We start from the raw sequence: 12,154 nt of genomic DNA on the forward strand, positions 1-12,154 counted from the left end.
TGCCAATAAATAGATATAGTTGAGGACTTGAGGTGATGCATGAAATAATGCATACACAAAGTTATGAAGGCAGAAAGGCCTGTTTAATTTGTTTATAAGAATGACCTCCAAATTGGGGTTCGCTTTAGTGCTTATCATGGTGATAATATTTGGACCATTTAGATTTTAATCTGAACTATTTAGATTTTATTTTATATTTTTATTATATATTTATTAACATAAAAAATTATAAAAAATTTAATAAATCTAATTTGTTATCAATCTAGACAGTTTAGATTTAATTTGAATGATTTAAAGGTACAAGTTTAACTCACATGAATTCTTGTAAGTAAATGAATTTGTTGTAAGTAATTAGACAATTAGACTTTTCTTATTATTTACAAATCTTTTATTGTTAATTTTCTTTGATTAACGTACATGACAAATATTCTCACTCATTAAGGGAAATTCAATCTTTTTACCTTAAAAAAATAATTGCACTTGAGGCCTTTACTCTTTAGGTTGCAGAGGAATTTCAAAATTCATTGGGCCTATAGCGTGGATATGTGCCTTTAGTAGGCCTTAAATGCAATATTCCCATTTTTTAACCCCAATTATAACCCTATCAATGTTTAATTCTCTGTTTAAAGTGTTGGACAAAAATAAACCCTATGGAATTGATAAAAAAATAAGTCTCATTCCTTTAATCCTTTGTGTTTATTGGCTTTAGAAGATAGAAACTAAAAAGAAACGCTTCTGTTTTTTCCTTTTTGTTTAGAGATATCCTACCGCAAAGGTTGATAGTGATGGTGGTGGATGACAGCGGTGATGGTGGTGGTAGTCAAAGTGCGGGAGGCAAGGATAGTAGAGGCAGAGGGGATAAGGGCATGGTGTTTTTGGCCAAAAGAATGGCTACATGTGAGAAAAGGAATACAATAGAGGAAGTGAAAAAATCGTTGGTGCAGAATCATAGACCTAGATTCTCTTATAAGGACTTCTTATTAAGCCTTAACTCTGTAGGATTTCTATCCTACAATAAAGAAAATGATGATATTCTAAAAGGCTGGAAAGGATATTTAATGAAGAAAACAGGAGATTGAAGAATCTGAGAGCTCAAACAAAGATGGCACAACGCAAGGAACAAGGAGGATAAAATGCTCGAAACTTAAGGTTTCAACTGAGCAACATGTGGAATGGTGCTAACTTTGGAGGAACTCATTGATTATCATACTCCTTGGAAAGAATATACTAGGGGTGTTCACGGGACGGGACGGGACCGAGACACCCCCGTCCCGTGTCTCGTCCCGAGAAAAAGATCGGGACTGAATTTTGGTCCCGTGTCCCGTCCCGTCCCGTTAAGAGTCGGGACGGGACCGGGACAAGATCGGGACGTCCTGCCGTCCCGATAAATGAAATAATATCGAAAAAAGATCTGGATAATAACATTCATTAAAATTTTAAATCATATAATTTATTAAGTTTAAAATCAAAACAACACAAGTACATAAATAACAATAATTTAAAATCAATTATTGAATCATATTAATCATAACTACACATTATAATAATAAACACAAATGATCTTTATACTATAAGATTAGTAACAATAGACAAGTCAAACATAACATCAAATCATTGTTCTTCTACTTTAGTGAAGATGTACTAAGCTAATTACTCTTCTAAAAATAAACAAAAAATACATTGTAAATAAAAGTTATTAAATAGATATATATAAGAATAAATATATTAATATAATTAATATATTATAAAGAAAGATATCGCCATGTTTACTCCATGCCATTAAATTTATCAATATAAAAAATTTTAGTTTTAAATAAGAATTGTAAGTATTAAAATTATAATTGATATAAGTATAAATTATATTAATATAATTAATATATTTAAAATAAAAAATAATATATATAATATTCGGGACGGGACGGGACGTCCCGATGGTAATCCCGTGTCCCGTCCCGTCCCGAACCTCTTTCCTGTCCCGTCCTGTAAAGTCCCGTCCCGATTATTTTCGGGCCGGGACAAGACCCGTCCCGATATGATCGGGACGATACCGGGCCAATCGGGACGGGTCCGGACTGAACACCCCTAGAATATACCCTTGAGGTTTTTGCATCCATAGTTGATTCGCATATGGAGATTGACTGACGTGATGCACATCACACCTCTCAACAATGGATATTTTGTTGTGTCTTTTATGAAAAAGAAAGATTTAGAGTATGCTTATTAAGAGGAACCTTGTATGATTGATTACCACTATCTCCTTGTTCAAAAATCCAAATTTCAATCTATGAAAGGCAGAGGGAAAGCGGATGTAACGTTCTCACTCTACTAAATGCAATTAATAAAAGAAACCCGTGGTAATCAGAGGATTAGCTCAAAAAGTGATTATCAAGTTTTAACCCAAAAGTAAGGGATCCCAAGTTTTCTAAATAGAAACAAGTTAAAATCAATCAAAATCTTTCATATTAGAGTAAAAATAAGTTTCAAAAGCATGAGATACCTCAGAGTAGTGAAAGAAGTCACAAACGATTGAAAAATAAAACATATCCTGTGCTTTAGAGCAATCTTGTGCATGCTGTGCCATGGCGTGTTACTCTTTGTGCCACATGCCACCGCTCAGGTGCCATGCGCCGCGGTGTGTTACATGAAATTTCACTGGTTTTTCTGTCAAATGATAGCAGAATCAGGGGAATTTCTAACTCGCCTTGATTCTCCGTTCGATGTTTGAATGGGGTGATCTAGGTATTTACAGAAAGCTCTTTACATGAACTAACTAATGGCACGGGTTTCACTTTTAAAATAAGTCACATTAAGAAGTTGGATACCCAAGCATAATTTGACTACTTTTCAACATAATTTGTCCAAAACTCTCAATAAGTGCCAAAAGCTTTTCTTAATACCTAGACCATGTCCAATGGACCTAGGACTACCAGTACAATACATCACAAGCATCGAAATATTAATATAACAAAAATTCACTCTCAACCCCATTTTACTAAAAATAAAGGAGGAGGTAATTTGTCATTGCATGTAACTCAAATCATTCATAATATGCTCAAATCTTCATTTCTACACTTGCGCTAGTATTTTGACCCTATAAACATATGTATATGTCAACATACACAAAGGCTAAGGGCCCAAAATATAATTCTAATATTTTCAACAACCAAAATAGTACAAGTGAGGTAATATGCATCCTAGAATTGGCAAGCTATATACTATTATCCAATTAAAACTAAACTAGAGGCATGCAGTAGAAATATGCTAATTCCTTGCCTCTTTAGTCTTCTCCCTCTCAACACTAGAGCTAGAGCCTGAAAAGTATTAAATAAGAGGGGTGAGTCTAGCCACTCAGTAACCAAGGTTAACCCTACCCTATACAGTTATATATCAATTGTAAAACAAAATACATGCATAGGGAGATCAAATATGCAAATCAAACTCACATGTACCATAATTTACCATTTATCATTATATAGCTTCTTTAACTCATGTAACTAGGTGCATTATCACCATATTCTCGGATATACGACATGACCCATACTCTTGCTACCTGCCACCACTTAGCACGCGTGACACATCATACATTTACTTGAGCAATGATCATCCAACCTTATATCCTCCTTATTTTCTCAAACTGAAACCGTGGGCTATAACATTGATTAGGGTTCCATTCGTGTGACTGGACTGTTAAAGCTCACCAATTGTGAAGTGTGACCTGACCAAAGATTATAGAACTCACTCTTAGACCACGGCTTCCCCCATTTTCAAATCCTTGGGGTGTCTCATACCTTAGGCTATTCTCCTCATTGAATCGATGGAGATAGCTAGGTTCTAGTTCCTTGACAACTATGGGACAATCCCTCGATAAATAATAGGATAAGGCTATAGCCCTTGTGCACCAGAGGGCAGCCTAATTACCATATGAATTTTTCTCTATTCCCAATCCTTAGGTGAACTCCCGTCACTGACTATACTATAATCATTACTCACTTGAGTTTACTTTTTCGCTCTCATTTACTCACTATTATAACAATCACGTTGGGCTCACGACCTTGCACTACCCAAGTGTGTATTCTCATCATTTTCTCAAATACATTTTCTCACTAACATACAAGTACATCTACACATCATCACATTCATCTTTTAAAAGTATAAGCATTTTCAAGCTAAGAATAGCTTTTTCATGCACTCAATGAAACTAACATATAGTTTTTTTTTTACTTTAACAATCAATTTCATGCATGTAACATTCATAATCTCATATTTAACAACTAATTAACAATTAATTAATATACAACTACCCAAAGTAAAGTTTTTTCCCAATTACCTCAAACCTTTGAGAGTTCAAAGGTTTACCCCTCAATCAATTAGCTTTCAAGTTTGAATTTCCACTCCAATAGGTGACCAAGAGCCAAAACTATAATCAACCAAGTTGAATTCTATCAACATAACAAACTCAAACATTTGAACCCTCAATTTCTACTTCTAAATTGCCTAACCTTCACTTTACAAGAGGTGGAGCCTAACCATTAGGTTTAGTAGTTATCTTTAGCCCTTAATAACATTAATGAGTCATTAAATCCCTATTAATAGCATTACAAACTTCCAACCACTTATAATAAATGAGATTTTTAGACATTTATGGTACCTAATAACTCAAGACAGCAAAACTCATTATACCTACATTTAGATATTCTAATCTATCCCCATTAACTCTATTTACTTTAACAAATTCAGATCTATAACCTATATAGATTGAAATTTCACTTCTACTATTAAATCCTAACCATAAACTTATAAATGTGAAAGAAAATGGGAGATTAATGAGTATGATACTTACCTTGAGTGTTTGTAGCCTTCAAAATACTCTCAAAGTAGTCCCCAAGCAAATCCTAGCAGAGCATTGCTACGCCTCCCCTTTCTCTCTTTTCTTTTATTTCTTTTTATGTCTTATTTCACATATGATAAAGTGTAGAAAATGGCCACGTGCCATGGCAGATGCACAACGCGCCGTGGCGCATGGCACAGAAAGGTCCTCTCTCGCTCAAAGATGGCTGTATGCTATGGCAAACGATCTATGCGCCGCAGCGTGTGGCACAGCAACTTCAACTCTTCCTTTTCTTCTCCTTTCAATGCTTGGGTGATCCGCCTCAATACCGAACCTACAACTAAGGCTGAAATAGCATCAACTATGATTATTAGACCTTTCTGGCCATACACCACTTCAATTTACTTAATTACCTTGATTAGGTTTAATTAATTAGGGAATTAAAACTCAGGATGTTACAGTAGAGGATTACGGCATGCATTTAAATACTAGATCTACCTCTAGAACTCTACAATGTGGAATCTCTTTGCTAGACAAGAAACATGGTGGGGAAAACTTTGAAGGTAAACAAATCCACATCGATATGAAATAAAGGAGGGTTTGCCAGAGTGTGTGTAGAGATGGATCTGAGCCAACCTTTGCTTCCATTTTTTACCTCTTCAGGGGAAGAATACAAAATTATTTACGAGGGATTACACTTGGTATGTTTTCACTGTGAAAAATATGGACATCACATGAGTGTTTTCCTAGAGAAGGAGATGACGCAAGTGGGTGATATCAAGGTTGGTGATCCAGTAGTGGTGGAACAAGCTAAGATGGTGAAGTGGCCAATTGTTAAGGATGACTAGCTAGAGAACCCCATCAAAACCCCAGCGATGCCAACGTCGAGCGTAGTTTTTGGGCTAGCGATGCTAGTCAAGTGTGATTTTCGAGGAAAGATGTTGAAGGTGGATCTAAAGGGATCTTCTGATATATCAAGTAATGTAAAAGAAGGGGATAAGGTGAATATTTTGCAGAAGCATGATATTAGGGGATATAAATTAATAAGGGATATGAATAAGGATAAGATTTTGGAAGGAGGAGCCAAAAGTGTGGAGGTTATGCGGAAATTTAGTAGTGAAGTGAACAAGAGTAAAATATCTGAGTAGGTTCCTATAGGCATAAAAAGAAAAAGGAATTGCTAAATTTAAAGCAAAAGGTAAGGAGAATATCTCTCATGGGGTGGGTTCCCATCTAAAGGTACGTGAATCTACTTCTAATGGGATCAAACATATTGATTTAATACCTTTTTGTTCCAATTCTTTTTCTGCTTTGGAAGTAAGACCCTCGCACGTGATGGATCTTAATAAGCATCAAATAGGTGGGGAAATCAACAATTCAACTGATATGGTTTGTGAGGGAGTTGGCTTCTCTCCATTTCCTCCCCTCTCCATTTTCTCTCTATTTCCCATATCAATTATTGGATCTATTTTTCAATGGATCAGATTTAATGTTTCATAAAATTATTATTAAAATATAAAATTTTATGAAAATAAATATAATAATAATTTTATGAAACATCAAATTTTAACCATTGAAAAATAGATTCAATGGTTGATATGGGAAGTGGAGAGGAAATGGAGAGGGGAGGAAATGGAGAGAAGCCAACTCCGGTTTGTGGGCTTAAAGTGAAGCAAGAAGGGCCCATTAAGAGTAGACCTACAAGTCAAAATCTTGTGAATATGAAATCTATCTTGAATATGGATGCCCAAGAGCTTTTACAAAATATGGGCTTAATGAACAGGACTGTTGGAGAAACTATTAGGGTTATTGACCAATTAATTGACCAGAGGGAGGGAATGGCTAATGAAGGCCCTAAAGCCTAAAACCCTTCTCACATGTGTTAATGACCTTCTTATTTTGCAATACAAGAGGCTTCAGGTCTTAGGGGTGTTTAGTCTGGACCCGTCCTGATTGGCCCGGTATCGTCCCGATCATATCGAGACGGGTCTTGTCCTGACCCAAAAATAATTGGGTCGGGACTTTACAGGACGAGACAGGAAAAGGGTTCGGGACGGGACGAGACACGGGATTACCATCAGGACGTCCCGTCCCATCCCAAATATTATATATATTATTTTTTATTTTAAATATATTAATTATATTAATATAATTTATACTTATATTAATTATATCAATTATAATTTAATACTTGCAATTCTTATTTAAAATTAAAGTTTTTTTATATTGATAATTTTAGTGGCATGGAGTAAACATGGCGATATCTTTTTTTATAATATATTTATTATATTAATATAATTTATTCTTATACCTATCTATTTAATAACTTTTATTTATAACGTATTTCTTGTTTTATTTTTAGAAGAGTAATTAGTTTAGTACATTTTCACTAAAGTAGAAGAACAGTGATTTGATGTTATGTTTGACTTGCCTATTGTTGCTAATTTTATAGCATAAAGATCACTTGTATTTATTATTATAATATGTAGTTGTGATTAATATAATTCAATAATTAATTTTAAATTATTGTTATTTATGTACTTGTGTTGTTTTGATTTTAAACTTAATAAATTATATGATTTAAAATTTTAATAAACGTTATTATTCAGATTTTTTTCGATATTATTGCATTTATCGGGATGGCGGGATGTCCCGATTTTATCCCCATTCCGTCCCAACTCTTAACGGGACGGGACGACTTTCAGGAAGGAACGGGACATGGGACCAAAATTCAGTCTTGATCTTTTTTTTGGGACAGGACATGGGACGGGGGTGTCCCAATCTTGTCCCGTCCCGTGAACACCCCTACTGGGTCTCTTACTCTCTTAGGCCTTATTAAAGAGTTGGTTAAAAAGCATAAGATTAAATTTGTGGCTATTCTAGAAACATGTACTAGTGGAACGAAGGCCTAGAATTTAGTTAAAAATATGGGATTTAAAAATTTCTTCATTGTGGATGCAAGAGGCTTCAGCGGAGGTTTGTGGATACTATGGAATGATGACCAGTTGAAATTTGAAGTTCGCGAATGGCATTCTCAGTTCATCCACCTTTGTCTTACAGTTGCTTCTGAACACTATTATTTTACTGCAGTGTATGCTAGCCCTGTAGCTTCTAACCACAATCTACTCCGACAGGAATTGAGAAGGGTGAGATCTCAAGTGGATGGTCCTGGGTGTATTGGTGGGGATTTCAACAGCACTCTTTACATGTAGGATCGTAAAGCCTTATGTCGTACCCATAATTTTATTGATAAAGAGTTTAGTTGGTGGGTGGATGACTTGGAGCCCTCTAACCTTCTTCATAGTGGGCCGTACTATACTTGGTGAAGGGGAAATAGTGAAAGTCGAATTGACTGAGTGCTAGTTAATGGGTCTTGCATTGATAAATTTCCTAATGCTTCTATCCTTCATCTTCCTTTCTTTAAGTCAGATCACTGGCCTGTTTTGTTAAAATTATGGGAGGAAGAAACTCCCCAACATCCTAAAGAATGACCTTTTTCTTTTGTAGCATCTTGGGTTCTTGATAATGATTTTGAGCGCTTCATCCAAGAGAATTAGTCAGAAGGAAATGAGTGGGGCATGAATATTGCTCGATTTACATAGGCTCCTAAAATGTGGAAGGATGAGGTTTATGGTCACTTGGGTAGAAGAAAGATACATTTACTAAATCGAATTGAAGGTCTTGTTGGAATGTATCACTCATGCTGTAATATTCGAGCCTCAGAGGAGCTTTAGTTGAAACTTTGGTGTGAACTCGAAGAGGTGCTACTTCAAGAAAACCTGTTATAGGCCCAAAAAGCTAAATGTGATTGGTATCAACTTGGAGATAAAAATTCCAAGTACTTTTAGCTAGAGCTAGAACCAGTAGGAGGAACAAAATTGTTTCTTTACAAAATGATGATGGAGAGTGGATTTATGATGTTGATGAGAAACAATCCACTACTCTTCATTATTTTTCCAAGTTTTTTAAAGATAAAGAAAGTAATGTTGTTAGCCTTGCTATGCAGTCCTCTTGTCCCGCTATTAACAATTCTCTTCTCTATTATATGGAAAGAAATTTTGAAGAGGAGGGAGTTCAAAGGGCCATATTTGATATGGGTACACTAAAGTCTCCAGGGCTGGATGGGCCGAATTCCCTTTTCTTTCAAAGCCAATAGAATGTTGTGGGAAAGAGTGTGACCCAGGTTGCGCGGCAAGCCTTTGTGAACCCATCATCTATTAGCGAGATAAATGGAACTTTAATCGTTCTCATCCTAAAAAAGGATCGCCCAAAGACTACAAGAGATTTTCGGCCGATTAGCCTTTGTAATGTTATTTCCAAGGCCATTACCAAGATTCTTGCAAATAGAATAAAGAGGTTCTTACTAGATTTGATTTCCCTTAACCAAACTAGCTTCATCCCAAGGTGCCTTAGCTTTGACATTAAAATTGTAGCCCAGGAAGTGATTCACTCTATGTGTACTATGAAAGGAAAGAAAGGTTTTATGGCTATTAAATTAGATTTGGAGAAGCCCACGATCACATTCACTGGGATTTTGTTAGTTCTCGTCTACAGGAAATGAAAATTCCTCAAGGTACTATTGATCTCATCTATCACTGTTTGAAGACAACTAAGATGCAAATTCTTTAGGAAGGAGATAAGACTGAGGAGTTCACCCCACCAGGTGGCATTAGACAAGGTAATCCTATTTCTCCTTATCTTTTTGCTATTTGTACAAAAAAACTTGCTCATCTTATTCAGGACGAGATTAATATTGGAAGGTGGCAGCCAATCTGCTTGAACAAGGATGATCCTGCTCTCTCCCATTTATTCTTTGCGGATGATCTAATCATTTTCTCTGAAGCTACCTTAGACCAAGTTGAAGTTATAAAGGAGTGTATTGAGAAGTTTCGTGTAGCTTCAGGCCAAAAGGTTAGCCAAGACAAGACCCGTATATTTTTCTCAACAAATGTCTGTCACACTAAGACAAATTAGCTCAGTGGCTTCGCTCCTACCCCAGAGCTTGATAAATAGCTTGGGGGTCCCCTTACACCATGGGAGGGTGAAAAAAGATACATATAGGTATGTTTTTGACAAAGTGAAGGCAAGATTGAGCCACTGGAAAGCGAGTAATATCTCCTTTGCAGGCAAAAGCACTCTGGTCTCATCTGTTTAATCTGCTATTCCCATGTATCCCATGCACACAGCGCCCCTTCCAAGCTCTACTTAGGATGAGAATGATAACTGTTCGTGGGATTTTTTATGGGGTTCTGTGGAGGAGAAAAGACGAATTCATGCGGGGGCCTGGGATAAGGTGTGCATAGATAAGAGGAGGGGGGCTGCTTGTACGTAATCTACAAGCTCAAAACCAAGCTTTTCTTGTGAAAGCTGGTCGGAACCTAATTCATAACAGGGATGCTTTGTGGACTAAACTGGTCAGGAGCAAATATAAATGTGGCGAGGATGTTCTTCCCACTATCAGTAAATCTCGCCCAGGTTCTAGATTTTAGAACGGTATTAAAAAGATGTGGGACCTGTTGAATTCTGGGCTTGAATGAATTGGTAGACCGGATGGGAAAGATTTAGTCCGCTGGAAGTTTGAAAAGCATGGGAATTTTTCAGTGAAGTCAGCTTATTCATCCTTTTATGCAGATCTAACACCTGCGGTGTCTAGCTGGACAAAGATGTGGGAACTTCAAATTCCCCAAAGATGTAAATCCTTTCTTTGGATGATATTACGTGAAAGATTGTTGAACAAAAAACTGAGAGAGAAAAAGCATATGTGCACTAGTGCTACGCACAGGCACATGGTGTAATTCGGATGATGAGGATATTCTTCAGGTTCTTCGAGATTTTCGATGGGTGCAGGATATATGGAAGAGAAGTGCCAAACCAAAACATGCAAATAGATTCTTCAGTTTGCAACTTCAAGAATGGCGCCGTTGGAACATGAATGTTCATGTTGGATTGATAAAGGAGCACTGGGGTAGTTGGTTCTCGGTTGTCTGCTGGCTTATATGGTGCCGTCGCAATGAGCGTATCTTTCAAGATGCTACTACTTCTAATGCTACTATCTGCGCGCAGGCGCAGGCCATTTTTGGATGCACTAACAGAGCTCTGGGAAAGCTCAAGAGTTCTAATATTCAAGTATTGAGAAAATATCATGAGCCTCCCCCTGTCCTTCATGAAGAGAATGAAGTTATGCTGATGGTGGATGGGGCCTTCTCTGAGCTGAACAGGCGTTCAAGATGTGGGGGTGTGATCATAGATAAAGAGAAGACGTGTCTATGGGCCTTTACTCTGTCTACAAGAAAGGGTTGCACTTGTTACCGAGATGTGGGCTTGTTTAATGGGGCTAAAATACCCTTGGGGATTGAGGCTTCAAAAAGATATATCTGTGTTTAGATTCTTTAGAGACGGTGAAACTGATCCAAGGGGGAGCTATTGACCTCCATAAACACCGTAGCGAAATTACAAAAGTTCAGGAATTGCTGCAACGTGATTGGCATATTAGAGTTGTCCATATTTCTAGAGACACGAATGAGCTGGCTGACTCTCTTGCGGAAAGGGCATTGGGCTTGGCACCTGGTTTTCATCATGTTCCTGCCAATGATGTGTACTTAATGCACTTGTCAAGGCCACCGTAATCTCCTAGGCGTGTCCTGGTTTTGTTTTTGATTTTTGTGTTCCTTCGTATATAAAAAAAAAAATTATCATTTGTGTTCACCATCAACTGATTACAGCAAGTATTATTTCTTCTTCCGAGTGAGAGCAATGAGCTCTCGAAATTTCTTGGTAAATTGCCCCACAAACAAGGTCATTTGGCAAAGATTTTGTTGTTGAATAAAATTAAAGTAGGATAAAAGAACATTGACCCTAAACTATAGATTTAGGAGCATTTGAAGTTCTAAATTTATTTTATGTAATGTTCTTTTTTAATTTTTGAAAACAATACAATAAAGTTGCTATTGTTAACAAACTGAAATTAATTTTGATCATTAGTTGACAAAGAAAATAACAGAAAAGAACTTCAAAAATTAAAAAAAGGACAAAAAATTATAGTAAATGTTTTAGCAAAAAAAAAAAGTAAAGGAGTAACATATTTTATACAATGACAAAAAATTATAGAAAATGGCTAAGAGAAAATTTATTAGTTTGTTTTTTTAAAAATACAATGTTATTTTTTGTTATTTTTTTGATTAATTAATGATAAAATTAACTTTAATTTATTAATGGTAGGAGTTAAATTATATCGATTTTAAAAATTGAAGGGAAACATTATACTAAAAATGACTTTAAAATTTTAGGCGTTTTTGAACTTATGGTTTTGTTGCAAATTTATACTCT

The sequence above is a fragment of the Prosopis cineraria genome, unplaced genomic scaffold (genome assembly GCF_029017545.1).
Source record: "Prosopis cineraria cultivar Desert tree isolate PC_DT_omini unplaced genomic scaffold, ASM2901754v1 PC3, whole genome shotgun sequence".
Taxonomy (NCBI): Eukaryota; Viridiplantae; Streptophyta; class Magnoliopsida; order Fabales; family Fabaceae; genus Prosopis; species Prosopis cineraria.